At 48.0% G+C, this 20,471-nt stretch overlaps 40 non-coding genes across 40 annotated transcripts; all 40 read left to right on the top strand.

The window, feature by feature from the left end:
* Positions 1-296: 296 nt before the first annotated feature.
* Positions 297-368, top strand: Trnat-agu (transfer RNA threonine (anticodon AGU)). The gene has a single exon. It is a non-coding gene; the product is annotated as a tRNA-Thr (tRNA).
* A 538-nt stretch (positions 369-906) lies between these two features.
* Trnar-ucg (transfer RNA arginine (anticodon UCG)) lies at positions 907-979 on the top strand. Its single transcript has one exon. It is a non-coding gene; the product is annotated as a tRNA-Arg (tRNA).
* A 362-nt stretch (positions 980-1,341) lies between these two features.
* On the top strand, positions 1,342-1,414 carry Trnak-cuu (transfer RNA lysine (anticodon CUU)). Its single transcript has one exon. It is a non-coding gene; the product is annotated as a tRNA-Lys (tRNA).
* Positions 1,415-1,736: 322 nt separating this feature from the next.
* On the top strand, positions 1,737-1,808 carry Trnat-agu (transfer RNA threonine (anticodon AGU)). The gene has a single exon. It is a non-coding gene; the product is annotated as a tRNA-Thr (tRNA).
* Positions 1,809-2,347: 539 nt separating this feature from the next.
* Trnar-ucg (transfer RNA arginine (anticodon UCG)) lies at positions 2,348-2,420 on the top strand. Its single transcript has one exon. It is a non-coding gene; the product is annotated as a tRNA-Arg (tRNA).
* Positions 2,421-2,782: 362 nt separating this feature from the next.
* On the top strand, positions 2,783-2,855 carry Trnak-cuu (transfer RNA lysine (anticodon CUU)). Its single transcript has one exon. It is a non-coding gene; the product is annotated as a tRNA-Lys (tRNA).
* Positions 2,856-3,177: 322 nt separating this feature from the next.
* Positions 3,178-3,249, top strand: Trnat-agu (transfer RNA threonine (anticodon AGU)). Its single transcript has one exon. It is a non-coding gene; the product is annotated as a tRNA-Thr (tRNA).
* A 539-nt stretch (positions 3,250-3,788) lies between these two features.
* Trnar-ucg (transfer RNA arginine (anticodon UCG)) lies at positions 3,789-3,861 on the top strand. Its single transcript has one exon. It is a non-coding gene; the product is annotated as a tRNA-Arg (tRNA).
* A 362-nt stretch (positions 3,862-4,223) lies between these two features.
* Trnak-cuu (transfer RNA lysine (anticodon CUU)) lies at positions 4,224-4,296 on the top strand. Its single transcript has one exon. It is a non-coding gene; the product is annotated as a tRNA-Lys (tRNA).
* A 322-nt stretch (positions 4,297-4,618) lies between these two features.
* Trnat-agu (transfer RNA threonine (anticodon AGU)) lies at positions 4,619-4,690 on the top strand. The gene has a single exon. It is a non-coding gene; the product is annotated as a tRNA-Thr (tRNA).
* A 539-nt stretch (positions 4,691-5,229) lies between these two features.
* On the top strand, positions 5,230-5,305 carry Trnar-ucg (transfer RNA arginine (anticodon UCG)). Its single transcript has one exon. It is a non-coding gene; the product is annotated as a tRNA-Arg (tRNA).
* Positions 5,306-5,664: 359 nt separating this feature from the next.
* On the top strand, positions 5,665-5,737 carry Trnak-cuu (transfer RNA lysine (anticodon CUU)). The gene has a single exon. It is a non-coding gene; the product is annotated as a tRNA-Lys (tRNA).
* A 322-nt stretch (positions 5,738-6,059) lies between these two features.
* On the top strand, positions 6,060-6,131 carry Trnat-agu (transfer RNA threonine (anticodon AGU)). Its single transcript has one exon. It is a non-coding gene; the product is annotated as a tRNA-Thr (tRNA).
* Positions 6,132-6,670: 539 nt separating this feature from the next.
* Trnar-ucg (transfer RNA arginine (anticodon UCG)) lies at positions 6,671-6,743 on the top strand. Its single transcript has one exon. It is a non-coding gene; the product is annotated as a tRNA-Arg (tRNA).
* Positions 6,744-7,105: 362 nt separating this feature from the next.
* Trnak-cuu (transfer RNA lysine (anticodon CUU)) lies at positions 7,106-7,177 on the top strand. The gene has a single exon. It is a non-coding gene; the product is annotated as a tRNA-Lys (tRNA).
* A 322-nt stretch (positions 7,178-7,499) lies between these two features.
* Positions 7,500-7,571, top strand: Trnat-agu (transfer RNA threonine (anticodon AGU)). The gene has a single exon. It is a non-coding gene; the product is annotated as a tRNA-Thr (tRNA).
* A 539-nt stretch (positions 7,572-8,110) lies between these two features.
* On the top strand, positions 8,111-8,183 carry Trnar-ucg (transfer RNA arginine (anticodon UCG)). The gene has a single exon. It is a non-coding gene; the product is annotated as a tRNA-Arg (tRNA).
* Positions 8,184-8,545: 362 nt separating this feature from the next.
* On the top strand, positions 8,546-8,618 carry Trnak-cuu (transfer RNA lysine (anticodon CUU)). Its single transcript has one exon. It is a non-coding gene; the product is annotated as a tRNA-Lys (tRNA).
* Positions 8,619-8,940: 322 nt separating this feature from the next.
* On the top strand, positions 8,941-9,012 carry Trnat-agu (transfer RNA threonine (anticodon AGU)). Its single transcript has one exon. It is a non-coding gene; the product is annotated as a tRNA-Thr (tRNA).
* A 542-nt stretch (positions 9,013-9,554) lies between these two features.
* Positions 9,555-9,627, top strand: Trnar-ucg (transfer RNA arginine (anticodon UCG)). The gene has a single exon. It is a non-coding gene; the product is annotated as a tRNA-Arg (tRNA).
* A 362-nt stretch (positions 9,628-9,989) lies between these two features.
* Trnak-cuu (transfer RNA lysine (anticodon CUU)) lies at positions 9,990-10,062 on the top strand. Its single transcript has one exon. It is a non-coding gene; the product is annotated as a tRNA-Lys (tRNA).
* A 322-nt stretch (positions 10,063-10,384) lies between these two features.
* Trnat-agu (transfer RNA threonine (anticodon AGU)) lies at positions 10,385-10,456 on the top strand. Its single transcript has one exon. It is a non-coding gene; the product is annotated as a tRNA-Thr (tRNA).
* A 539-nt stretch (positions 10,457-10,995) lies between these two features.
* Trnar-ucg (transfer RNA arginine (anticodon UCG)) lies at positions 10,996-11,068 on the top strand. Its single transcript has one exon. It is a non-coding gene; the product is annotated as a tRNA-Arg (tRNA).
* Positions 11,069-11,430: 362 nt separating this feature from the next.
* On the top strand, positions 11,431-11,503 carry Trnak-cuu (transfer RNA lysine (anticodon CUU)). Its single transcript has one exon. It is a non-coding gene; the product is annotated as a tRNA-Lys (tRNA).
* Positions 11,504-11,825: 322 nt separating this feature from the next.
* Positions 11,826-11,897, top strand: Trnat-agu (transfer RNA threonine (anticodon AGU)). The gene has a single exon. It is a non-coding gene; the product is annotated as a tRNA-Thr (tRNA).
* A 1,419-nt stretch (positions 11,898-13,316) lies between these two features.
* Trnar-ucg (transfer RNA arginine (anticodon UCG)) lies at positions 13,317-13,389 on the top strand. Its single transcript has one exon. It is a non-coding gene; the product is annotated as a tRNA-Arg (tRNA).
* Positions 13,390-13,751: 362 nt separating this feature from the next.
* Trnak-cuu (transfer RNA lysine (anticodon CUU)) lies at positions 13,752-13,824 on the top strand. Its single transcript has one exon. It is a non-coding gene; the product is annotated as a tRNA-Lys (tRNA).
* Positions 13,825-14,146: 322 nt separating this feature from the next.
* On the top strand, positions 14,147-14,218 carry Trnat-agu (transfer RNA threonine (anticodon AGU)). Its single transcript has one exon. It is a non-coding gene; the product is annotated as a tRNA-Thr (tRNA).
* A 539-nt stretch (positions 14,219-14,757) lies between these two features.
* Trnar-ucg (transfer RNA arginine (anticodon UCG)) lies at positions 14,758-14,830 on the top strand. The gene has a single exon. It is a non-coding gene; the product is annotated as a tRNA-Arg (tRNA).
* A 362-nt stretch (positions 14,831-15,192) lies between these two features.
* Positions 15,193-15,265, top strand: Trnak-cuu (transfer RNA lysine (anticodon CUU)). The gene has a single exon. It is a non-coding gene; the product is annotated as a tRNA-Lys (tRNA).
* A 322-nt stretch (positions 15,266-15,587) lies between these two features.
* On the top strand, positions 15,588-15,659 carry Trnat-agu (transfer RNA threonine (anticodon AGU)). Its single transcript has one exon. It is a non-coding gene; the product is annotated as a tRNA-Thr (tRNA).
* A 539-nt stretch (positions 15,660-16,198) lies between these two features.
* Trnar-ucg (transfer RNA arginine (anticodon UCG)) lies at positions 16,199-16,271 on the top strand. The gene has a single exon. It is a non-coding gene; the product is annotated as a tRNA-Arg (tRNA).
* Positions 16,272-16,633: 362 nt separating this feature from the next.
* Positions 16,634-16,706, top strand: Trnak-cuu (transfer RNA lysine (anticodon CUU)). Its single transcript has one exon. It is a non-coding gene; the product is annotated as a tRNA-Lys (tRNA).
* A 322-nt stretch (positions 16,707-17,028) lies between these two features.
* Positions 17,029-17,100, top strand: Trnat-agu (transfer RNA threonine (anticodon AGU)). The gene has a single exon. It is a non-coding gene; the product is annotated as a tRNA-Thr (tRNA).
* Positions 17,101-17,639: 539 nt separating this feature from the next.
* Positions 17,640-17,712, top strand: Trnar-ucg (transfer RNA arginine (anticodon UCG)). Its single transcript has one exon. It is a non-coding gene; the product is annotated as a tRNA-Arg (tRNA).
* Positions 17,713-18,074: 362 nt separating this feature from the next.
* Positions 18,075-18,147, top strand: Trnak-cuu (transfer RNA lysine (anticodon CUU)). Its single transcript has one exon. It is a non-coding gene; the product is annotated as a tRNA-Lys (tRNA).
* Positions 18,148-18,469: 322 nt separating this feature from the next.
* On the top strand, positions 18,470-18,541 carry Trnat-agu (transfer RNA threonine (anticodon AGU)). The gene has a single exon. It is a non-coding gene; the product is annotated as a tRNA-Thr (tRNA).
* Positions 18,542-19,080: 539 nt separating this feature from the next.
* Trnar-ucg (transfer RNA arginine (anticodon UCG)) lies at positions 19,081-19,153 on the top strand. The gene has a single exon. It is a non-coding gene; the product is annotated as a tRNA-Arg (tRNA).
* A 362-nt stretch (positions 19,154-19,515) lies between these two features.
* Trnak-cuu (transfer RNA lysine (anticodon CUU)) lies at positions 19,516-19,588 on the top strand. The gene has a single exon. It is a non-coding gene; the product is annotated as a tRNA-Lys (tRNA).
* A 322-nt stretch (positions 19,589-19,910) lies between these two features.
* Trnat-agu (transfer RNA threonine (anticodon AGU)) lies at positions 19,911-19,982 on the top strand. Its single transcript has one exon. It is a non-coding gene; the product is annotated as a tRNA-Thr (tRNA).
* Positions 19,983-20,471: the final 489 nt, after the last annotated feature.

Raw genomic sequence — 20,471 nt, 5'->3', positions numbered from 1 at the left:
TGCAACCTGCGCCCCTCTCGTGAGCCTTGCGTAATGAACGTAACGGGTTAAGACGATGCCTAGCTTCGTATTAATATCAGAGGAATGGTTTTTGAAACTGAAAGTAACTCTGAAATGAAATAAATGTGTTGTTTTGGAATTTTAGGTGTACATCGATATCGTGTGAGATGTGTAGGAAAGCAGCAGCTGTGCTAACTAAATACAAATAATGGTCGCTAATGCGGTGCGTTTCCAGCTGAAGGGCTCCGATTCACTAGTCCATAAGAATAAAGTACCAGAAAAGTGCGCTAGGCGGCGCCTCCTTAGCTCAGTGGCAGAGCGCTGGTCTAGTAAACCAGAGGTCGTGAGTTCGATCCTCACAGGAGGCAAATGAATTTTGTAACAGCCCCTTCTACCTTTGCCCTTTCGAAAAAAGCGGTAAGAATAAAAAGAATTATGAATGGGTGCGGTATTTAAGAAATGCTCTCGCAAATGAATAGTGCGAATGCTGCTATTAAAGTAGGCACCAGAAACTGCTGCTTTTGGCAGTCTCTGGAGAATGCCGACGTGAAATACTTAGTTCTTGTGATGTATTTTCTACCCCTGGTAGAGACCCTCGCGGTTGTCGTCGTCGTCGTCGGCGCCGCCGCCGCTTTGGTAATAGCGGCAAGTCGCCATTGTATGACATAGGGTGACGTACCGTCTGCAACCGACTGAGATGGCAGTAAGCGATTGAAGCTGATTTGCAACCTCTTGCTTGATCAGCGTCATAAGGGCTTGAATGTAACTTGCGATGGGACACAGCAAGAAGTAGCTTCGCATTTTTAATACTGAAATTGGAGAATTGCGTCAAAGATGGGAAATTCATTCCGGCAAGCGTACAAATGGCGAAAATGAGGTGTGTGTGGGGAAGCACATTGCGCCAGTGACCGTGTGGCCTAATGGATAAGGCGTCGGACTTCGGATCCGAAGATTGCAGGTTCGAATCCTGTCACGGTCGACTTTTTCCAGTTCTGCAAAAGATGCATGCTGTTTCACTGTGTTGTTTGAGTACTACAAAACTAGTTGAAAGTTGCTGCTGTCCGCTTCCTGGCTGCAAACCGGCGTCTACCTGAAGCACAAGCAAGACAGGGGGTTCTGTAGCGAAATTTTCGGCAAAGTGCCGATCAGGAGAGTTTTTGTTGGAACTACTGCGTCTGATTCAGGACCCAAGAGCTACGCCACAGGCATCTGTTACAATTGTTCATTGAATAGGATTGTAGCTCATTTGTGGCAGCAGGAAATAAGCTGTAGTGAAAAGGACCTTCCATAGATGGTCGCAGGTCCCATAAGTACTGTATGGCTCGTATCACGTTGTGTGGGGCCCGGCTAGCTCAGTCGGTCGAGCATGAGACTCTTAATCTCAGGGTCGTGGGTTCGAGCCCCACGCTGGGCGGGCGCAAAATTTTGTGTCTACGCGGATGCAACCTGCGCCCCTCTCGTGAGCCTTGCGTAATGAACGTAACGGGTTAAGACGATGCCTAGCTTCGTATTAATATCAGAGGAATGGTTTTCGAAACTGAAAGTAACTCTGAAATGAAATAAATGTGTTGTTTTGGAATTTTAGGTGTACATCGATATCGTGTGAGATGTGTAGGAAAGCAGCAGCTGTGCTAACTAAATACAAATAATGGTCGCTAATGCGGTGCGTTTCCAGCTGAAGGGCTCCGATTCACTAGTCCATAAGAATAAAGTACCAGAAAAGTGCGCTAGGCGGCGCCTCCTTAGCTCAGTGGCAGAGCGCTGGTCTAGTAAACCAGAGGTTGTGAGTTCGATCCTCACAGGAGGCAAATGAATTTTGTAACAGCCCCTTCTACCTTTGCCCTTTCGAAAAAAGCGGTCAAGAATAAAAAGAATTATGAATGGGTGCGGTATTTAAGAAATGCTCTCGCAAATGAATAGTGCGAATGCTGCTATTAAAGTAGGCACCAGAAACTTCTGCTTTTGGCAGTCTCTGGAGAATGCCGACGTGAAATACTTAGTCCTTGTGATGTATTTTCTACCCCTGGTAGAGACCCTCGCGGTTGTCGTCGTCGTCGTCGGCGCCGCCGCCGCTTTGGTAATAGCGGCAAGTCGCCATTGTATGACATAGGGTGACGTACCCTCTGCAACCGACTGAGATGGCAGTAAGCGATTGAAGCTGATTTGCAACCTCTTGCTTGATCAGCGTCATAAGGGCTTGAATGTAACTTGCGATGGGACACAGCAAGAAGTAGCTTCGCATTTTTAGTACTGAAATTGGAGAATTGCGTCAAAGATGGGAAATTCATTCCGGCAAGCGTACAAATGGCGAAAATGAGGTGTGTGTGGGGAAGCACATTGCGCCAGTGACCGTGTGGCCTAATGGATAAGGCGTCGGACTTCGGATCCGAAGATTGCAGGTTCGAATCCTGTCACGGTCGACTTTTTCCAGTTCTGCAAAAGATGCATGCTGTTTCACTGTGTTGTTTGAGTACTACAAAACTAGTTGAAAGTTGCTGCTGTCCGCTTCCTGGCTGCAAACCGGCGTCTACCTGAAGCACAAGCAAGACAGGGGGTTCTGTAGCGAAATTTTCGGCAAAGTGCCGATCAGGAGAGTTTTTGTTGGAACTACTGCGTCTGATTCAGGACCCAAGAGCTACGCCACAGGCATCTGTTACAATTGTTCATTGAATAGGATTGTAGCTCATTTGTGGCAGCAGGAAATAAGCTGTAGTGAAAAGGACCTTCCATAGATGGTCGCAGGTCCCATAAGTACTGTATGGCTCGTATCACGTTGTGTGGGGCCCGGCTAGCTCAGTCGGTCGAGCATGAGACTCTTAATCTCAGGGTCGTGGGTTCGAGCCCCACGCTGGGCGGGCGCAAAATTTTGTGTCTACGCGGATGCAACCTGCGCCCCTCTCGTGAGCCTTGCGTAATGAACGTAACGGGTTAAGACGATGCCTAGCTTCGTATTAATATCAGAGGAATGGTTTTCGAAACTGAAAGTAACTCTGAAATGAAATAAATGTGTTGTTTTGGAATTTTAGGTGTACATCGATATCGTGTGAGATGTGTAGGAAAGCAGCAGCTGTGCTAACTAAATACAAATAATGGTCGCTAATGCGGTGCGTTTCCAGCTGAAGGGCTCCGATTCACTAGTCCATAAGAATAAAGTACCAGAAAAGTGCGCTAGGCGGCGCCTCCTTAGCTCAGTGGCAGAGCGCTGGTCTAGTAAACCAGAGGTTGTGAGTTCGATCCTCACAGGAGGCAAATGAATTTTGTAACAGCCCCTTCTACCTTTGCCCTTTCGAAAAAAGCGGTCAAGAATAAAAAGAATTATGAATGGGTGCGGTATTTAAGAAATGCTCTCGCAAATGAATAGTGCGAATGCTGCTATTAAAGTAGGCACCAGAAACTTCTGCTTTTGGCAGTCTCTGGAGAATGCCGACGTGAAATACTTAGTCCTTGTGATGTATTTTCTACCCCTGGTAGAGACCCTCGCGGTTGTCGTCGTCGTCGTCGGCGCCGCCGCCGCTTTGGTAATAGCGGCAAGTCGCCATTGTATGACATAGGGTGACGTACCCTCTGCAACCGACTGAGATGGCAGTAAGCGATTGAAGCTGATTTGCAACCTCTTGCTTGATCAGCGTCATAAGGGCTTGAATGTAACTTGCGATGGGACACAGCAAGAAGTAGCTTCGCATTTTTAGTACTGAAATTGGAGAATTGCGTCAAAGATGGGAAATTCATTCCGGCAAGCGTACAAATGGCGAAAATGAGGTGTGTGTGGGGAAGCACATTGCGCCAGTGACCGTGTGGCCTAATGGATAAGGCGTCGGACTTCGGATCCGAAGATTGCAGGTTCGAATCCTGTCACGGTCGACTTTTTCCAGTTCTGCAAAAGATGCATGCTGTTTCACTGTGTTGTTTGAGTACTACAAAACTAGTTGAAAGTTGCTGCTGTCCGCTTCCTGGCTGCAAACCGGCGTCTACCTGAAGCACAAGCAAGACAGGGGGTTCTGTAGCGAAATTTTCGGCAAAGTGCCGATCAGGAGAGTTTTTGTTGGAACTACTGCGTCTGATTCAGGACCCAAGAGCTACGCCACAGGCATCTGTTACAATTGTTCATTGAATAGGATTGTAGCTCATTTGTGGCAGCAGGAAATAAGCTGTAGTGAAAAGGACCTTCCATAGATGGTCGCAGGTCCCATAAGTACTGTATGGCTCGTATCACGTTGTGTGGGGCCCGGCTAGCTCAGTCGGTCGAGCATGAGACTCTTAATCTCAGGGTCGTGGGTTCGAGCCCCACGCTGGGCGGGCGCAAAATTTTGTGTCTACGCGGATGCAACCTGCGCCCCTCTCGTGAGCCTTGCGTAATGAACGTAACGGGTTAAGACGATGCCTAGCTTCGTATTAATATCAGAGGAATGGTTTTCGAAACTGAAAGTAACTCTGAAATGAAATAAATGTGTTGTTTTGGAATTTTAGGTGTACATCGATATCGTGTGAGATGTGTAGGAAAGCAGCAGCTGTGCTAACTAAATACAAATAATGGTCGCTAATGCGGTGCGTTTCCAGCTGAAGGGCTCCGATTCACTAGTCCATAAGAATAAAGTACCAGAAAAGTGCGCTAGGCGGCGCCTCCTTAGCTCAGTGGCAGAGCGCTGGTCTAGTAAACCAGAGGTTGTGAGTTCGATCCTCACAGGAGGCAAATGAATTTTGTAACAGCCCCTTCTACCTTTGCCCTTTCGAAAAAAGCGGTCAAGAATAAAAAGAATTATGAATGGGTGCGGTATTTAAGAAATGCTCTCGCAAATGAATAGTGCGAATGCTGCTATTAAAGTAGGCACCAGAAACTTCTGCTTTTGGCAGTCTCTGGAGAATGCCGACGTGAAATACTTAGTCCTTGTGATGTATTTTCTACCCCTGGTAGAGACCCTCGCGGTTGTCGTCGTCGTCGTCGGCGCCGCCGCCGCTTTGGTAATAGCGGCAAGTCGCCATTGTATGACATAGGGTGACGTACCCTCTGCAACCGACTGAGATGGCAGTAAGCGATTGAAGCTGATTTGCAACCTCTTGCTTGATCAGCGTCATAAGGGCTTGAATGTAACTTGCGATGGGACACAGCAAGAAGTAGCTTCGCATTTTTAGTACTGAAATTGGAGAATTGCGTCAAAGATGGGAAATTCATTCCGGCAAGCGTACAAATGGCGAAAATGAGGTGTGTGTGGGGAAGCACATTGCGCCAGTGACCGTGTGGCCTAATGGATAAGGCGTCGGACTTCGGATCCGAAGATTGCAGGTTCGAATCCTGTCACGGTGGACTTTTTCCAGTTCTGCAAAAGATGCATGCTGTTTCACTGTGTTGTTTGAGTACTACAAAACTAGTTGAAAGTTGCTGCTGTCCGCTTCCTGGCTGCAAACCGGCGTCTACCTGAAGCACAAGCAAGACAGGGGGTTCTGTAGCGAAATTTTCGGCAAAGTGCCGATCAGGAGAGTTTTTGTTGGAACTACTGCGTCTGATTCAGGACCCAAGAGCTACGCCACAGGCATCTGTTACAATTGTTCATTGAATAGGATTGTAGCTCATTTGTGGCAGCAGGAAATAAGCTGTAGTGAAAAGGACCTTCCATAGATGGTCGCAGGTCCCATAAGTACTGTATGGCTCGTATCACGTTGTGTGGGGCCCGGCTAGCTCAGTCGGTCGAGCATGAGACTCTTAATCTCAGGGTCGTGGGTTCGAGCCCCACGCTGGGCGGGCGCAAAATTTTGTGTCTACGCGGATGCAACCTGCGCCCCTCTCGTGAGCCTTGCGTAATGAACGTAACGGGTTAAGACGATGCCTAGCTTCGTATTAATATCAGAGGAATGGTTTTCGAAACTGAAAGTAACTCTGAAATGAAATAAATGTGTTGTTTTGGAATTTTAGGTGTACATCGATATCGTGTGAGATGTGTAGGAAAGCAGCAGCTGTGCTAACTAAATACAAATAATGGTCGCTAATGCGGTGCGTTTCCAGCTGAAGGGCTCCGATTCACTAGTCCATAAGAATAAAGTACCAGAAAAGTGCGCTAGGCGGCGCCTCCTTAGCTCAGTGGCAGAGCGCTGGTCTAGTAAACCAGAGGTTGTGAGTTCGATCCTCACAGGAGGCAAATGAATTTTGTAACAGCCCCTTCTACCTTTGCCCTTTCGAAAAAAGCGGTCAAGAATAAAAAGAATTATGAATGGGTGCGGTATTTAAGAAATGCTCTCGCAAATGAATAGTGCGAATGCTGCTATTAAAGTAGGCACCAGAAACTTCTGCTTTTGGCAGTCTCTGGAGAATGCCGACGTGAAATACTTAGTCCTTGTGATGTATTTTCTACCCCTGGTAGAGACCCTCGCGGTTGTCGTCGTCGTCGTCGGCGCCGCCGCCGCTTTGGTAATAGCGGCAAGTCGCCATTGTATGACATAGGGTGACGTACCCTCTGCAACCGACTGAGATGGCAGTAAGCGATTGAAGCTGATTTGCAACCTCTTGCTTGATCAGCGTCATAAGGGCTTGAATGTAACTTGCGATGGGACACAGCAAGAAGTAGCTTCGCATTTTTAGTACTGAAATTGGAGAATTGCGTCAAAGATGGGAAATTCATTCCGGCAAGCGTACAAATGGCGAAAATGAGGTGTGTGTGGGGAAGCACATTGCGCCAGTGACCGTGTGGCCTAATGGATAAGGCGTCGGACTTCGGGTCCGAAGATTGCAGGTTCGAATCCTGTCACGGTCGACTTTTTCCAGTTCTGCAAAAGATGCATGCTGTTTCACTGTGTTGTTTGAGTACTACAAAACTAGTTGAAAGTTGCTGCTGTCCGCTTCCTGGCTGCAAACCGGCGTCTACCTGAAGCACAAGCAAGACAGGGGGTTCTGTAGCGAAATTTTCGGCAAAGTGCCGATCAGGAGAGTTTTTGTTGGAACTACTGCGTCTGATTCAGGACCCAAGAGCTACGCCACAGGCATCTGTTACAATTGTTCATTGAATAGGATTGTAGCTCATTTGTGGCAGCAGGAAATAAGCTGTAGTGAAAAGGACCTTCCATAGATGGTCGCAGGTCCCATAAGTACTGTATGGCTCGTATCACGTTGTGTGGGGCCCGGCTAGCTCAGTCGGTCAGCATGAGACTCTTAATCTCAGGGTCGTGGGTTCGAGCCCCACGCTGGGCGGGCGCAAAATTTTGTGTCTACGCGGATGCAACCTGCGCCCCTCTCGTGAGCCTTGCGTAATGAACGTAACGGGTTAAGACGATGCCTAGCTTCGTATTAATATCAGAGGAATGGTTTTCGAAACTGAAAGTAACTCTGAAATGAAATAAATGTGTTGTTTTGGAATTTTAGGTGTACATCGATATCGTGTGAGATGTGTAGGAAAGCAGCAGCTGTGCTAACTAAATACAAATAATGGTCGCTAATGCGGTGCGTTTCCAGCTGAAGGGCTCCGATTCACTAGTCCATAAGAATAAAGTACCAGAAAAGTGCGCTAGGCGGCGCCTCCTTAGCTCAGTGGCAGAGCGCTGGTCTAGTAAACCAGAGGTTGTGAGTTCGATCCTCACAGGAGGCAAATGAATTTTGTAACAGCCCCTTCTACCTTTGCCCTTTCGAAAAAAGCGGTCAAGAATAAAAAGAATTATGAATGGGTGCGGTATTTAAGAAATGCTCTCGCAAATGAATAGTGCGAATGCTGCTATTAAAGTAGGCACCAGAAACTTCTGCTTTTGGCAGTCTCTGGAGAATGCCGACGTGAAATACTTAGTCCTTGTGATGTATTTTCTACCCCTGGTAGAGACCCTCGCGGTTGTCGTCGTCGTCGTCGGCGCCGCCGCCGCTTTGGTAATAGCGGCAAGTCGCCATTGTATGACATAGGGTGACGTACCCTCTGCAACCGACTGAGATGGCAGTAAGCGATTGAAGCTGATTTGCAACCTCTTGCTTGATCAGCGTCATAAGGGCTTGAATGTAACTTGCGATGGGACACAGCAAGAAGTAGCTTCGCATTTTTAGTACTGAAATTGGAGAATTGCGTCAAAGATGGGAAATTCATTCCGGCAAGCGTACAAATGGCGAAAATGAGGTGTGTGTGGGGAAGCACATTGCGCCAGTGACCGTGTGGCCTAATGGATAAGGCGTCGGACTTCGGATCCGAAGATTGCAGGTTCGAATCCTGTCACGGTCGACTTTTTCCAGTTCTGGAAAAGATGCATGCTGTTTCACTGTGTTGTTTGAGTACTACAAAACTAGTTGAAAGTTGCTGCTGTCCGCTTCCTGGCTGCAAACCGGCGTCTACCTGAAGCACAAGCAAGACAGGGGGTTCTGTAGCGAAATTTTCGGCAAAGTGCCGATCAGGAGAGTTTTTGTTGGAACTACTGCGTCTGATTCAGGACCCAAGAGCTACGCCACAGGCATCTGTTACAATTGTTCATTGAATAGGATTGTAGCTCATTTGTGGCAGCAGGAAATAAGCTGTAGTGAAAAGGACCTTCCATAGATGGTCGCAGGTCCCATAAGTACTGTATGGCTCGTATCACGTTGTGTGGGGCCCGGCTAGCTCAGTCGGTCGAGCATGAGACTCTTAATCTCAGGGTCGTGGGTTCGAGCCCCACGCTGGGCGGGCGCAAAATTTTGTGTCTACGCGGATGCAACCTGCGCCCCTCTCGTGAGCCTTGCGTAATGAACGTAACGGGTTAAGACGATGCCTAGCTTCGTATTAATATCAGAGGAATGGTTTTCGAAACTGAAAGTAACTCTGAAATGAAATAAATGTGTTGTTTTGGAATTTTAGGTGTACATCGATATCGTGTGAGATGTGTAGGAAAGCAGCAGCTGTGCTAACTAAATACAAATAATGGTCGCTAATGCGGTGCGTTTCCAGCTGAAGGGCTCCGATTCACTAGTCCATAAGAATAAAGTACCAGAAAAGTGCGCTAGGCGGCGCCTCCTTAGCTCAGTGGCAGAGCGCTGGTCTAGTAAACCAGAGGTTGTGAGTTCGATCCTCACAGGAGGCAAATGAATTTTGTAACAGCCCCTTCTACCTTTGCCCTTTCGAAAAAAGCGGTCAAGAATAAAAAGAATTATGAATGGGTGCGGTATTTAAGAAATGCTCTCGCAAATGAATAGTGCGAATGCTGCTATTAAAGTAGGCACCAGAAACTTCTGCTTTTGGCAGTCTCTGGAGAATGCCGACGTGAAATACTTAGTCCTTGTGATGTATTTTCTACCCCTGGTAGAGACCCTCGCGGTTGTCGTCGTCGTCGTCGTCGGCGCCGCCGCCGCTTTGGTAATAGCGGCAAGTCGCCATTGTATGACATAGGGTGACGTACCCTCTGCAACCGACTGAGATGGCAGTAAGCGATTGAAGCTGATTTGCAACCTCTTGCTTGATCAGCGTCATAAGGGCTTGAATGTAACTTGCGATGGGACACAGCAAGAAGTAGCTTCGCATTTTTAGTACTGAAATTGGAGAATTGCGTCAAAGATGGGAAATTCATTCCGGCAAGCGTACAAATGGCGAAAATGAGGTGTGTGTGGGGAAGCACATTGCGCCAGTGACCGTGTGGCCTAATGGATAAGGCGTCGGACTTCGGATCCGAAGATTGCAGGTTCGAATCCTGTCACGGTCGACTTTTTCCAGTTCTGCAAAAGATGCATGCTGTTTCACTGTGTTGTTTGAGTACTACAAAACTAGTTGAAAGTTGCTGCTGTCCGCTTCCTGGCTGCAAACCGGCGTCTACCTGAAGCACAAGCAAGACAGGGGGTTCTGTAGCGAAATTTTCGGCAAAGTGCCGATCAGGAGAGTTTTTGTTGGAACTACTGCGTCTGATTCAGGACCCAAGAGCTACGCCACAGGCATCTGTTACAATTGTTCATTGAATAGGATTGTAGCTCATTTGTGGCAGCAGGAAATAAGCTGTAGTGAAAAGGACCTTCCATAGATGGTCGCAGGTCCCATAAGTACTGTATGGCTCGTATCACGTTGTGTGGGGCCCGGCTAGCTCAGTCGGTCGAGCATGAGACTCTTAATCTCAGGGTCGTGGGTTCGAGCCCCACGCTGGGCGGGCGCAAAATTTTGTGTCTACGGGGATGCAACCTGCGCCCCTCTCGTGAGCCTTGCGTAATGAACGTAACGGGTTAAGACGATGCCTAGCTTCGTATTAATATCAGAGGAATGGTTTTCGAAACTGAAAGTAACTCTGAAATGAAATAAATGTGTTGTTTTGGAATTTTAGGTGTACATCGATATCGTGTGAGATGTGTAGGAAAGCAGCAGCTGTGCTAACTAAATACAAATAATGGTCGCTAATGCGGTGCGTTTCCAGCTGAAGGGCTCCGATTCACTAGTCTATAAGAATAAAGTACCAGAAAAGTGCGCTAGGCGGCGCCTCCTTAGCTCAGTGGCAGAGCGCTGGTCTAGTAAACCAGAGGTTGTGAGTTCGATCCTCACAGGAGGCAAATGAATTTTGTAACAGCCCCTTCTACCTTTGCCCTTTCGAAAAAAGCGGTCAAGAATAAAAAGAATTATGAATGGGTGCGGTATTTAAGAAATGCTCTCGCAAATGAATAGTGCGAATGCTGCTATTAAAGTAGGCACCAGAAACTTCTGCTTTTGGCAGTCTCTGGAGAATGCCGACGTGAAATACTTAGTCCTTGTGATGTATTTTCTACCCCTGGTAGAGACGCTCGCGGTTGTCGTCGTCGTCGTCGGCGCCGCCGCCGCTTTGGTAATAGCGGCAAGTCGCCATTGTATGACATAGGGTGACGTACCCTCTGCAACCGACTGAGATGGCAGTAAGCGATTGAAGCTGATTTGCAACCTCTTGCTTGATCAGCGTCATAAGGGCTTGAATGTAACTTGCGATGGGACACAGCAAGAAGTAGCTTCGCATTTTTAGTACTGAAATTGGAGAATTGCGTCAAAGATGGGAAATTCATTCTGGCAAGCGTACAAATGGCGAAAATGAGGTGTGTGTGGGGAAGCACATTGCGCCAGTGACCGTGTGGCCTAATGGATAAGGCGTCGGACTTCGGATCCGAAGATTGCAGGTTCGAATCCTGTCACGGTCGACTTTTTCCAGTTCTGCAAAAGATGCATGCTGTTTCACTGTGTTGTTTGAGTACTACAAAACTAGTTGAAAGTTGCTGCTGTCCGCTTCCTGGCTGCAAACCGGCGTCTACCTGAAGCACAAGCAAGACAGGGGGTTCTGTAGCGAAATTTTCGGCAAAGTGCCGATCAGGAGAGTTTTTGTTGGAACTACTGCGTCTAATTCAGGACCCAAGAGCTACGCCACAGGCATCTGTTACAATTGTTCATTGAATAGGATTGTAGCTCATTTGTGGCAGCAGGAAATAAGCTGTAGTGAAAAGGACCTTCCATAGATGGTCGCAGGTCCCATAAGTACTGTATGGCTCGTATCACGTTGTGTGGGGCCCGGCTAGCTCAGTCGGTCGAGCATGAGACTCTTAATCTCAGGGTCGTGGGTTCGAGCCCCACGCTGGGCGGGCGCAAAATTTTGTGTCTACGCGGATGCAACCTGCGCCCCTCTCGTGAGCCTTGCGTAATGAACGTAACGGGTTAAGACGATGCCTAGCTTCGTATTAATATCAGAGGAATGGTTTTCGAAACTGAAAGTAACTCTGAAATGAAATAAATGTGTTGTTTTGGAATTTTAGGTGTACATCGATATCGTGTGAGATGTGTAGGAAAGCAGCAGCTGTGCTAACTAAATACAAATAATGGTCGCTAATGCGGTGCGTTTCCAGCTGAAGGGCTCCGATTCACTAGTCCATAAGAATAAAGTACCAGAAAAGTGCGCTAGGCGGCGCCTCCTTAGCTCAGTGGCAGAGCGCTGGTCTAGTAAACCAGAGGTTGTGAGTTCGATCCTCACAGGAGGCAAATGAATTTTGTAACAGCCCCTTCTACCTTTGCCCTTTCGAAAAAAGCGGTCAAGAATAAAAAGAATTATGAATGGGTGCGGTATTTAAGAAATGCTCTCGCAAATGAATAGTGCGAATGCTGCTATTAAAGTAGGCACCAGAAACTTCTGCTTTTCCCTTCCCCCACCTCCTCCTTTTCCTTGAAAGGATGCGTATCCTGTACACCTCACGTAAACTTGATCCTCCTCACCCGCTCGTTTCCTCGCTCCTCTCCCACCCCCGCCCGCTGCCGCGCCTGTATTCGCATGTCCCACCCGGTCTCCATCTCTCCACCCTCCATACCCTCTCCCAAGGTGGCTTCCGCCAGCTCCCTCTCCCTGATGATGTCCTCGTCCCCTCCATCTACCCCTCCTATCAACTTTGACCCTGCCCCACCCCCCACTTCCCGTGTCCTTTCCTTTCGGCACCCTCCCTCCCTTCTCTTCTCTTCCCTTCTTTTTCCATCTCCCTGTCCCCTCCCTTCCCCCTCTTCCCCCGGGCTTCCTCTGCCCCTTCCTCCCTCCCCCCTATCTCCCCTGCCCGTGGCATCTCTGCTCCCCCCTCTCGCTCTCCCACTCCCCTTCCTCCTCCTCCTCTCTTGGCAGGTCCCCGGACTCGCACACGTATAGTGAACATTCGCGCGCCGGAGATCGTCGCCTTTTGTGCTTCGTGTGTGTGACGTCATATAGTGTTTTTGGTGTCCGCCATCCCACTCCTACGTTCACTTGTGCCGTCGGACTCACCAGTGTTTTGTGCGCCGTGCCATCGTGTTTTCAGTGTTGTTATCGTCACATGTGAACGACTCCGTGTTTTTTATGTCTCTGTGACCTCTCTCTTTTGCCCGTCACTTTGTTCATTGTTATTCACCATGTTTTCTACTCTTGTAAAACGCTATGGCTGAAGAGCGGCGTAGTGTGCCGCTGCCAGCCTACCTGAATTGTACAGGTTTTACAATAACAATAAAGTAAAAAAAAAAAAAAAAAAAAAAAAAAAAAAAAAAAAAATCTTCTGCTTTTGGCAGTCTCTGGAGAATGCCGACGTGAAATACTTAGTCCTTGTGATGTATTTTCTACCCCTGGTAGAGACCCTCGCGGTTGTCGTCGTCGTCGTCGGCGCCGCCGCCGCTTTGGTAATAGCGGCAAGTCGCCATTGTATGACATAGGGTGACGTACCCTCTGCAACCGACTGAGATGGCAGTAAGCGATTGAAGCTGATTTGCAACCTCTTGCTTGATCAGCGTCATAAGGGCTTGAATGTAACTTGCGATGGGACACAGCAAGAAGTAGCTTCGCATTTTTAGTACTGAAATTGGAGAATTGCGTCAAAGATGGGAAATTCATTCCGGCAAGCGTACAAATGGCGAAAATGAGGTGTGTGTGGGGAAGCACATTGCGCCAGTGACCGTGTGGCCTAATGGATAAGGCGTCGGACTTCGGATCCGAAGATTGCAGGTTCGAATCCTGTCACGGTCGACTTTTTCCAGTTCTGCAAAAGATGCATGCTGTTTCACTGTGTTGTTTGAGTACTACAAAACTAGTTGAAAGTTGCTGCTGTCCGCTTCCTGGCTGCAAACCACCGTCTACCTGAAGCACAAGCAAGACAGGGGGTTCTGAAGCGAAATTTTCGGCAAAGTGCCGATCAGGAGAGTTTTTGTTGGAACTACTGCGTCTGATTCAGGACCCAAGAGCTACGCCACAGGCATCTGTTACAATTGTTCATTGAATAGGATTGTAGCTCATTTGTGGCAGCAGGAAATAAGCTGTAGTGAAAAGGACCTTCCATAGATGGTCGCAGGTCCCATAAGTACTGTATGGCTCGTATCACGTTGTGTGGGGCCCGGCTAGCTCAGTCGGTCGAGCATGAGACTCTTAATCTCAGGGTCGTGGGTTCGAGCCCCACGCTGGGCGGGCGCAAAATTTTGTGTCTACGCGGATGCAACCTGCGCCCCTCTCGTGAGCCTTGCGTAATGAACGTAACGGGTTAAGACGATGCCTAGCTTCGTATTAATATCAGAGGAATGGTTTTCGAAACTGAAAGTAACTCTGAAATGAAATAAATGTGTTGTTTTGGAATTTTAGGTGTACATCGATATCGTGTGAGATGTGTAGGAAAGCAGCAGCTGTGCTAACTAAATACAAATAATGGTCGCTAATGCGGTGCGTTTCCAGCTGAAGGGCTCCGATTCACTAGTCCATAAGAATAAAGTACCAGAAAAGTGCGCTAGGCGGCGCCTCCTTAGCTCAGTGGCAGAGCGCTGGTCTAGTAAACCAGAGGTTGTGAGTTCGATCCTCACAGGAGGCAAATGAATTTTGTAACAGCCCCTTCTACCTTTGCCCTTTCGAAAAAAGCGGTCAAGAATAAAAAGAATTATGAATGGGTGCGGTATTTAAGAAATGCTCTCGCAAATGAATAGTGCGAATGCTGCTATTAAAGTAGGCACCAGAAACTTCTGCTTTTGGCAGTCTCTGGAGAATGCCGACGTGAAATACTTAGTCCTTGTGATGTATTTTCTACCCCTGGTAGAGACCCTCGCGGTTGTCGTCGTCGTCGTCGGCGCCGCCGCCGCTTTGGTAATAGCGGCAAGTCGCCATTGTATGACATAGGGTGACGTACCCTCTGCAACCGACTGAGATGGCAGTAAGCGATTGAAGCTGATTTGCAACCTCTTGCTTGATCAGCGTCATAAGGGCTTGAATGTAACTTGCGATGGGACACAGCAAGAAGTAGCTTCGCATTTTTAGTACTGAAATTGGAGAATTGCGTCAAAGATGGGAAATTCATTCCGGCAAGCGTACAAATGGCGAAAATGAGGTGTGTGTGGGGAAGCACATTGCGCCAGTGACCGTGTGGCCTAATGGATAAGGCGTCGGACTTCGGATCCGAAGATTGCAGGTTCGAATCCTGTCACGGTCGACTTTTTCCAGTTCTGCAAAAGATGCATGCTGTTTCACTGTGTTGTTTGAGTACTACAAAACTAGTTGAAAGTTGCTGCTGTCCGCTTCCTGGCTGCAAACCGGCGTCTACCTGAAGCACAAGCAAGACAGGGGGTTCTGTAGCGAAATTTTCGGCAAAGTGCCGATCAGGAGAGTTTTTGTTGGAACTACTGCGTCTGATTCAGGACCCAAGAGCTACGCCACAGGCATCTGTTACAATTGTTCATTGAATAGGATTGTAGCTCATTTGTGGCAGCAGGAAATAAGCTGTAGTGAAAAGGACCTTCCATAGATGGTCGCAGGTCCCATAAGTACTGTATGGCTCGTATCACGTTGTGTGGGGCCCGGCTAGCTCAGTCGGTCGAGCATGAGACTCTTAATCTCAGGGTCGTGGGTTCGAGCCCCACGCTGGGCGGGCGCAAAATTTTGTGTCTACGCGGATGCAACCTGCGCCCCTCTCGTGAGCCTTGCGTAATGAACGTAACGGGTTAAGACGATGCCTAGCTTCGTATTAATATCAGAGGAATGGTTTTCGAAACTGAAAGTAACTCTGAAATGAAATAAATGTGTTGTTTTGGAATTTTAGGTGTACATCGATATCGTGTGAGATGTGTAGGAAAGCAGCAGCTGTGCTAACTAAATACAAATAATGGTCGCTAATGCGGTGCGTTTCCAGCTGAAGGGCTCCGATTCACTAGTCCATAAGAATAAAGTACCAGAAAAGTGCGCTAGGCGGCGCCTCCTTAGCTCAGTGGCAGAGCGCTGGTCTAGTAAACCAGAGGTTGTGAGTTCGATCCTCACAGGAGGCAAATGAATTTTGTAACAGCCCCTTCTACCTTTGCCCTTTCGAAAAAAGCGGTCAAGAATAAAAAGAATTATGAATGGGTGCGGTATTTAAGAAATGCTCTCGCAAATGAATAGTGCGAATGCTGCTATTAAAGTAGGCACCAGAAACTTCTGCTTTTGGCAGTCTCTGGAGAATGCCGACGTGAAATACTTAGTCCTTGTGATGTATTTTCTACCCCTGGTAGAGACCCTCGCGGTTGTCGTCGTCGTCGTCGGCGCCGCCGCCGCTTTGGTAATAGCGGCAAGTCGCCATTGTATGACATAGGGTGACGTACCCTCTGCAACCGACTGAGATGGCAGTAAGCGATTGAAGCTGATTTGCAACCTCTTGCTTGATCAGCGTCATAAGGGCTTGAATGTAACTTGCGATGGGACACAGCAAGAAGTAGCTTCGCATTTTTAGTACTGAAATTGGAGAATTGCGTCAAAGATGGGAAATTCATTCCGGCAAGCGTACAAATGGCGAAAATGAGGTGTGTGTGGGGAAGCACATTGCGCCAGTGACCGTGTGGCCTAATGGATAAGGCGTCGGACTTCGGATCCGAAGATTGCAGGTTCGAATCCTGTCACGGTCGACTTTTTCCAGTTCTGCAAAAGATGCATGCTGTTTCACTGTGTTGTTTGAGTACTACAAAACTAGTTGAAAGTTGCTGCTGTCCGCTTCCTGGCTGCAAACCGGCGTCTACCTGAAGCACAAGCAAGACAGGGGGTTCTGTAGCGAAATTTTCGGCAAAGTGCCGATCAGGAGAGTTTTTGTTGGAACTACTGCGTCTGATTCAGGACCCAAGAGCTACGCCACAGGCATCTGTTACAATTGTTCATTGAATAGGATTGTAGCTCATTTGTGGCAGCAGGAAATAAGCTGTAGTGAAAAGGACCTTCCATAGATGGTCGCAGGTCCCATAAGTACTGTATGGCTCGTATCACGTTGTGTGGGGCCCGGCTAGCTCAGTCGGTCGAGCATGAGACTCTTAATCTCAGGGTCGTGGGTTCGAGCCCCACGCTGGGCGGGCGCAAAATTTTGTGTCTACGGGGATGCAACCTGCGCCCCTCTCGTGAGCCTTGCGTAATGAACGTAACGGGTTAAGACGATGCCTAGCTTCGTATTAATATCAGAGGAATGGTTTTCGAAACTGAAAGTAACTCTGAAATGAAATAAATGTGTTGTTTTGGAATTTTAGGTGTACATCGATATCGTGTGAGATGTGTAGGAAAGCAGCAGCTGTGCTAACTAAATACAAATAATGGTCGCTAATGCGGTGCGTTTTCAGCTGAAGGGCTCCGATTCACTAGTCCATAAGAATAAAGTACCAGAAAAGTGCGCTAGGCGGCGCCTCCTTAGCTCAGTGGCAGAGCGCTGGTCTAGTAAACCAGAGGTTGTGAGTTCGATCCTCACAGGAGGCAAATGAATTTTGTAACAGCCCCTTCTACCTTTGCCCTTTCGAAAAAAGCGGTCAAGAATAAAAAGAATTATGAATGGGTGCGGTATTTAAGAAATGCTCTCGCAAATGAATAGTGCGAATGCTGCTATTAAAGTAGGCACCAGAAACTTCTGCTTTTGGCAGTCTCTGGAGAATGCCGACGTGAAATACTTAGTCCTTGTGATGTATTTTCTACCCCTGGTAGAGACCCTCGCGGTTGTCGTCGTCGTCGTCGGCGCCGCCGCCGCTTTGGTAATAGCGGCAAGTCGCCATTGTATGACATAGGGTGACGTACCCTCTGCAACCGACTGAGATGGCAGTAAGCGATTGAAGCTGATTTGCAACCTCTTGCTTGATCAGCGTCATAAGGGCTTGAATGTAACTTGCGATGGGACACAGCAAGAAGTAGCTTCGCATTTTTAGTACTGAAATTGGAGAATTGCGTCAAAGATGGGAAATTCATTCCGGCAAGCGTACAAATGGCGAAAATGAGGTGTGTGTGGGGAAGCACATTGCGCCAGTGACCGTGTGGCCTAATGGATAAGGCGTCGGACTTCGGATCCGAAGATTGCAGGTTCGAATCCTGTCACGGTCGACTTTTTCCAGTTCTGCAAAAGATGCATGCTGTTTCACTGTGTTGTTTGAGTACTACAAAACTAGTTGAAAGTTGCTGCTGTCCGCTTCCTGGCTGCAAACCGGCGTCTACCTGAAGCACAAGCAAGACAGGGGGTTCTGTAGCGAAATTTTCGGCAAAGTGCCGATCAGGAGAGTTTTTGTTGGAACTACTGCGTCTGATTCAGGACCCAAGAGCTACGCCACAGGCATCTGTTACAATTGTTCATTGAATAGGATTGTAGCTCATTTGTGGCAGCAGGAAATAAGCTGTAGTGAAAAGGACCTTCCATAGATGGTCGCAGGTCCCATAAGTACTGTATGGCTCGTATCACGTTGTGTGGGGCCCGGCTAGCTCAGTCGGTCGAGCATGAGACTCTTAATCTCAGGGTCGTGGGTTCGAGCCCCACGCTGGGCGGGCGCAAAATTTTGTGTCTACGCGGATGCAACCTGCGCCCCTCTCGTGAGCCTTGCGTAATGAACGTAACGGGTTAAGACGATGCCTAGCTTCGTATTAATATCAGAGGAATGGTTTTTGAAACTGAAAGTAACTCTGAAATGAAATAAATGTGTTGTTTTGGAATTTTAGGTGTACATCGATATCGTGTGAGATGTGTAGGAAAGCAGCAGCTGTGCTAACTAAATACAAATAATGGTCGCTAATGCGGTGCGTTTCCAGCTGAAGGGCTCCGATTCACTAGTCCATAAGAATAAAGTACCAGAAAAGTGCGCTAGGCGGCGCCTCCTTAGCTCAGTGGCAGAGCGCTGGTCTAGTAAACCAGAGGTTGTGAGTTCGATCCTCACAGGAGGCAAATGAATTTTGTAACAGCCCCTTCTACCTTTGCCCTTTCGAAAAAAGCGGTCAAGAATAAAAAGAATTATGAATGGGTGCGGTATTTAAGAAATGCTCTCGCAAATGAATAGTGCGAATGCTGCTATTAAAGTAGGCACCAGAAACTTCTGCTTTTGGCAGTCTCTGGAGAATGCCGACGTGAAATACTTAGTCCTTGTGATGTATTTTCTACCCCTGGTAGAGACCCTCGCGGTTGTCGTCGTCGTCGTCGGCGCCGCCGCCGCTTTGGTAATAGCGGCAAGTCGCCATTGTATGACATAGGGTGACGTACCCTCTGCAACCGACTGAGATGGCAGTAAGCGATTGAAGCTGATTTGCAACCTCTTGCTTGATCAGCGTCATAAGGGCTTGAATGTAACTTGCGATGGGACACAGCAAGAAGTAGCTTCGCATTTTTAGTACTGAAATTGGAGAATTGCGTCAAAGATGGGAAATTCATTCCGGCAAGCGTACAAATGGCGAAAACGAGGTGTGTGTGGGGAAGCACATTGCGCCAGTGACCGTGTGGCCTAATGGATAAGGCGTCGGACTTCGGATCCGAAGATTGCAGGTTCGAATCCTGTCACGGTCGACTTTTTCCAGTTCTGCAAAAGATGCATGCTGTTTCACAGTGTTGTTTGAGTACTACAAAACTAGTTGAAAGTTGCTGCTGTCCGCTTCCTGGCTGCAAACCGGCGTCTACCTGAAGCACAAGCAAGACAGGGGGTTCTGTAGCGAAATTTTCGGCAAAGTGCCGATCAGGAGAGTTTTTGTTGGAACTACTGCGTCTGATTCAGGACCCAAGAGCTACGCCACAGGCATCTGTTACAATTGTTCATTGAATAGGATTGTAGCTCATTTGTGGCAGCAGGAAATAAGCTGTAGTGAAAAGGACCTTCCATAGATGGTCGCAGGTCCCATAAGTACTGTATGGCTCGTATCACGTTGTGTGGGGCCCGGCTAGCTCAGTCGGTCGAGCATGAGACTCTTAATCTCAGGGTCGTGGGTTCGAGCCCCACGCTGGGCGGGCGCAAAATTTTGTGTCTACGCGGATGCAACCTGCGCCCCTCTCGTGAGCCTTGCGTAATGAACGTAACGGGTTAAGACGATGCCTAGCTTCGTATTAATATCAGAGGAATGGTTTTCGAAACTGAAAGTAACTCTGAAATGAAATAAATGTGTTGTTTTGGAATTTTAGGTGTACATCGATATCGTGTGAGATGTGTAGGAAAGCAGCAGCTGTGCTAACTAAATACAAATAATGGTCGCTAATGCGGTGCGTTTCCAGCTGAAGGGCTCCGATTCACTAGTCCATAAGAATAAAGTACCAGAAAAGTGCGCTAGGCGGCGCCTCCTTAGCTCAGTGGCAGAGCGCTGGTCTAGTAAACCAGAGGTTGTGAGTTCGATCCTCACAGGAGGCAAATGAATTTTGTAACAGCCCCTTCTACCTTTGCCCTTTCGAAAAAAGCGGTCAAGAATAAAAAGAATTATGAATGGGTGCGGTATTTAAGAAATGCTCTCGCAAATGAATAGTGCGAATGCTGCTATTAAAGTAGGCACCAGAAACTTCTGCTTTTGGCAGTCTCTGGAGAATGCCGACGTGAAATACTTAGTCCTTGTGATGTATTTTCTACCCCTGGTAGAGACCCTCGCGGTTGTCGTCGTCGTCGTCGTCGGCGCCGCCGCCGCTTTGGTAATAGCGGCAAGTCGCCATTGTATGACATAGGGTGACGTACCCTCTGCAACCGACTGAGATGGCAGTAAGCGATTGAAGCTGATTTGCAACCTCTTGCTTGATCAGCGTCATAAGGGCTTGAATGTAACTTGCGATGGGACACAGCAAGAAGTAGCTTCGCATTTTTAGTACTGAAATTGGAGAATTGCGTCAAAGATGGGAAATTCATTCCGGC

Source organism: Schistocerca serialis, chromosome 7 (genome assembly GCF_023864345.2).
Source record: "Schistocerca serialis cubense isolate TAMUIC-IGC-003099 chromosome 7, iqSchSeri2.2, whole genome shotgun sequence".
NCBI classification, from domain to species: Eukaryota; Metazoa; Arthropoda; class Insecta; order Orthoptera; family Acrididae; genus Schistocerca; species Schistocerca serialis.
The sequence above is the reverse complement of the archived record's forward strand: the minus strand, read 5'-3'. Positions and strand labels throughout refer to the sequence as shown.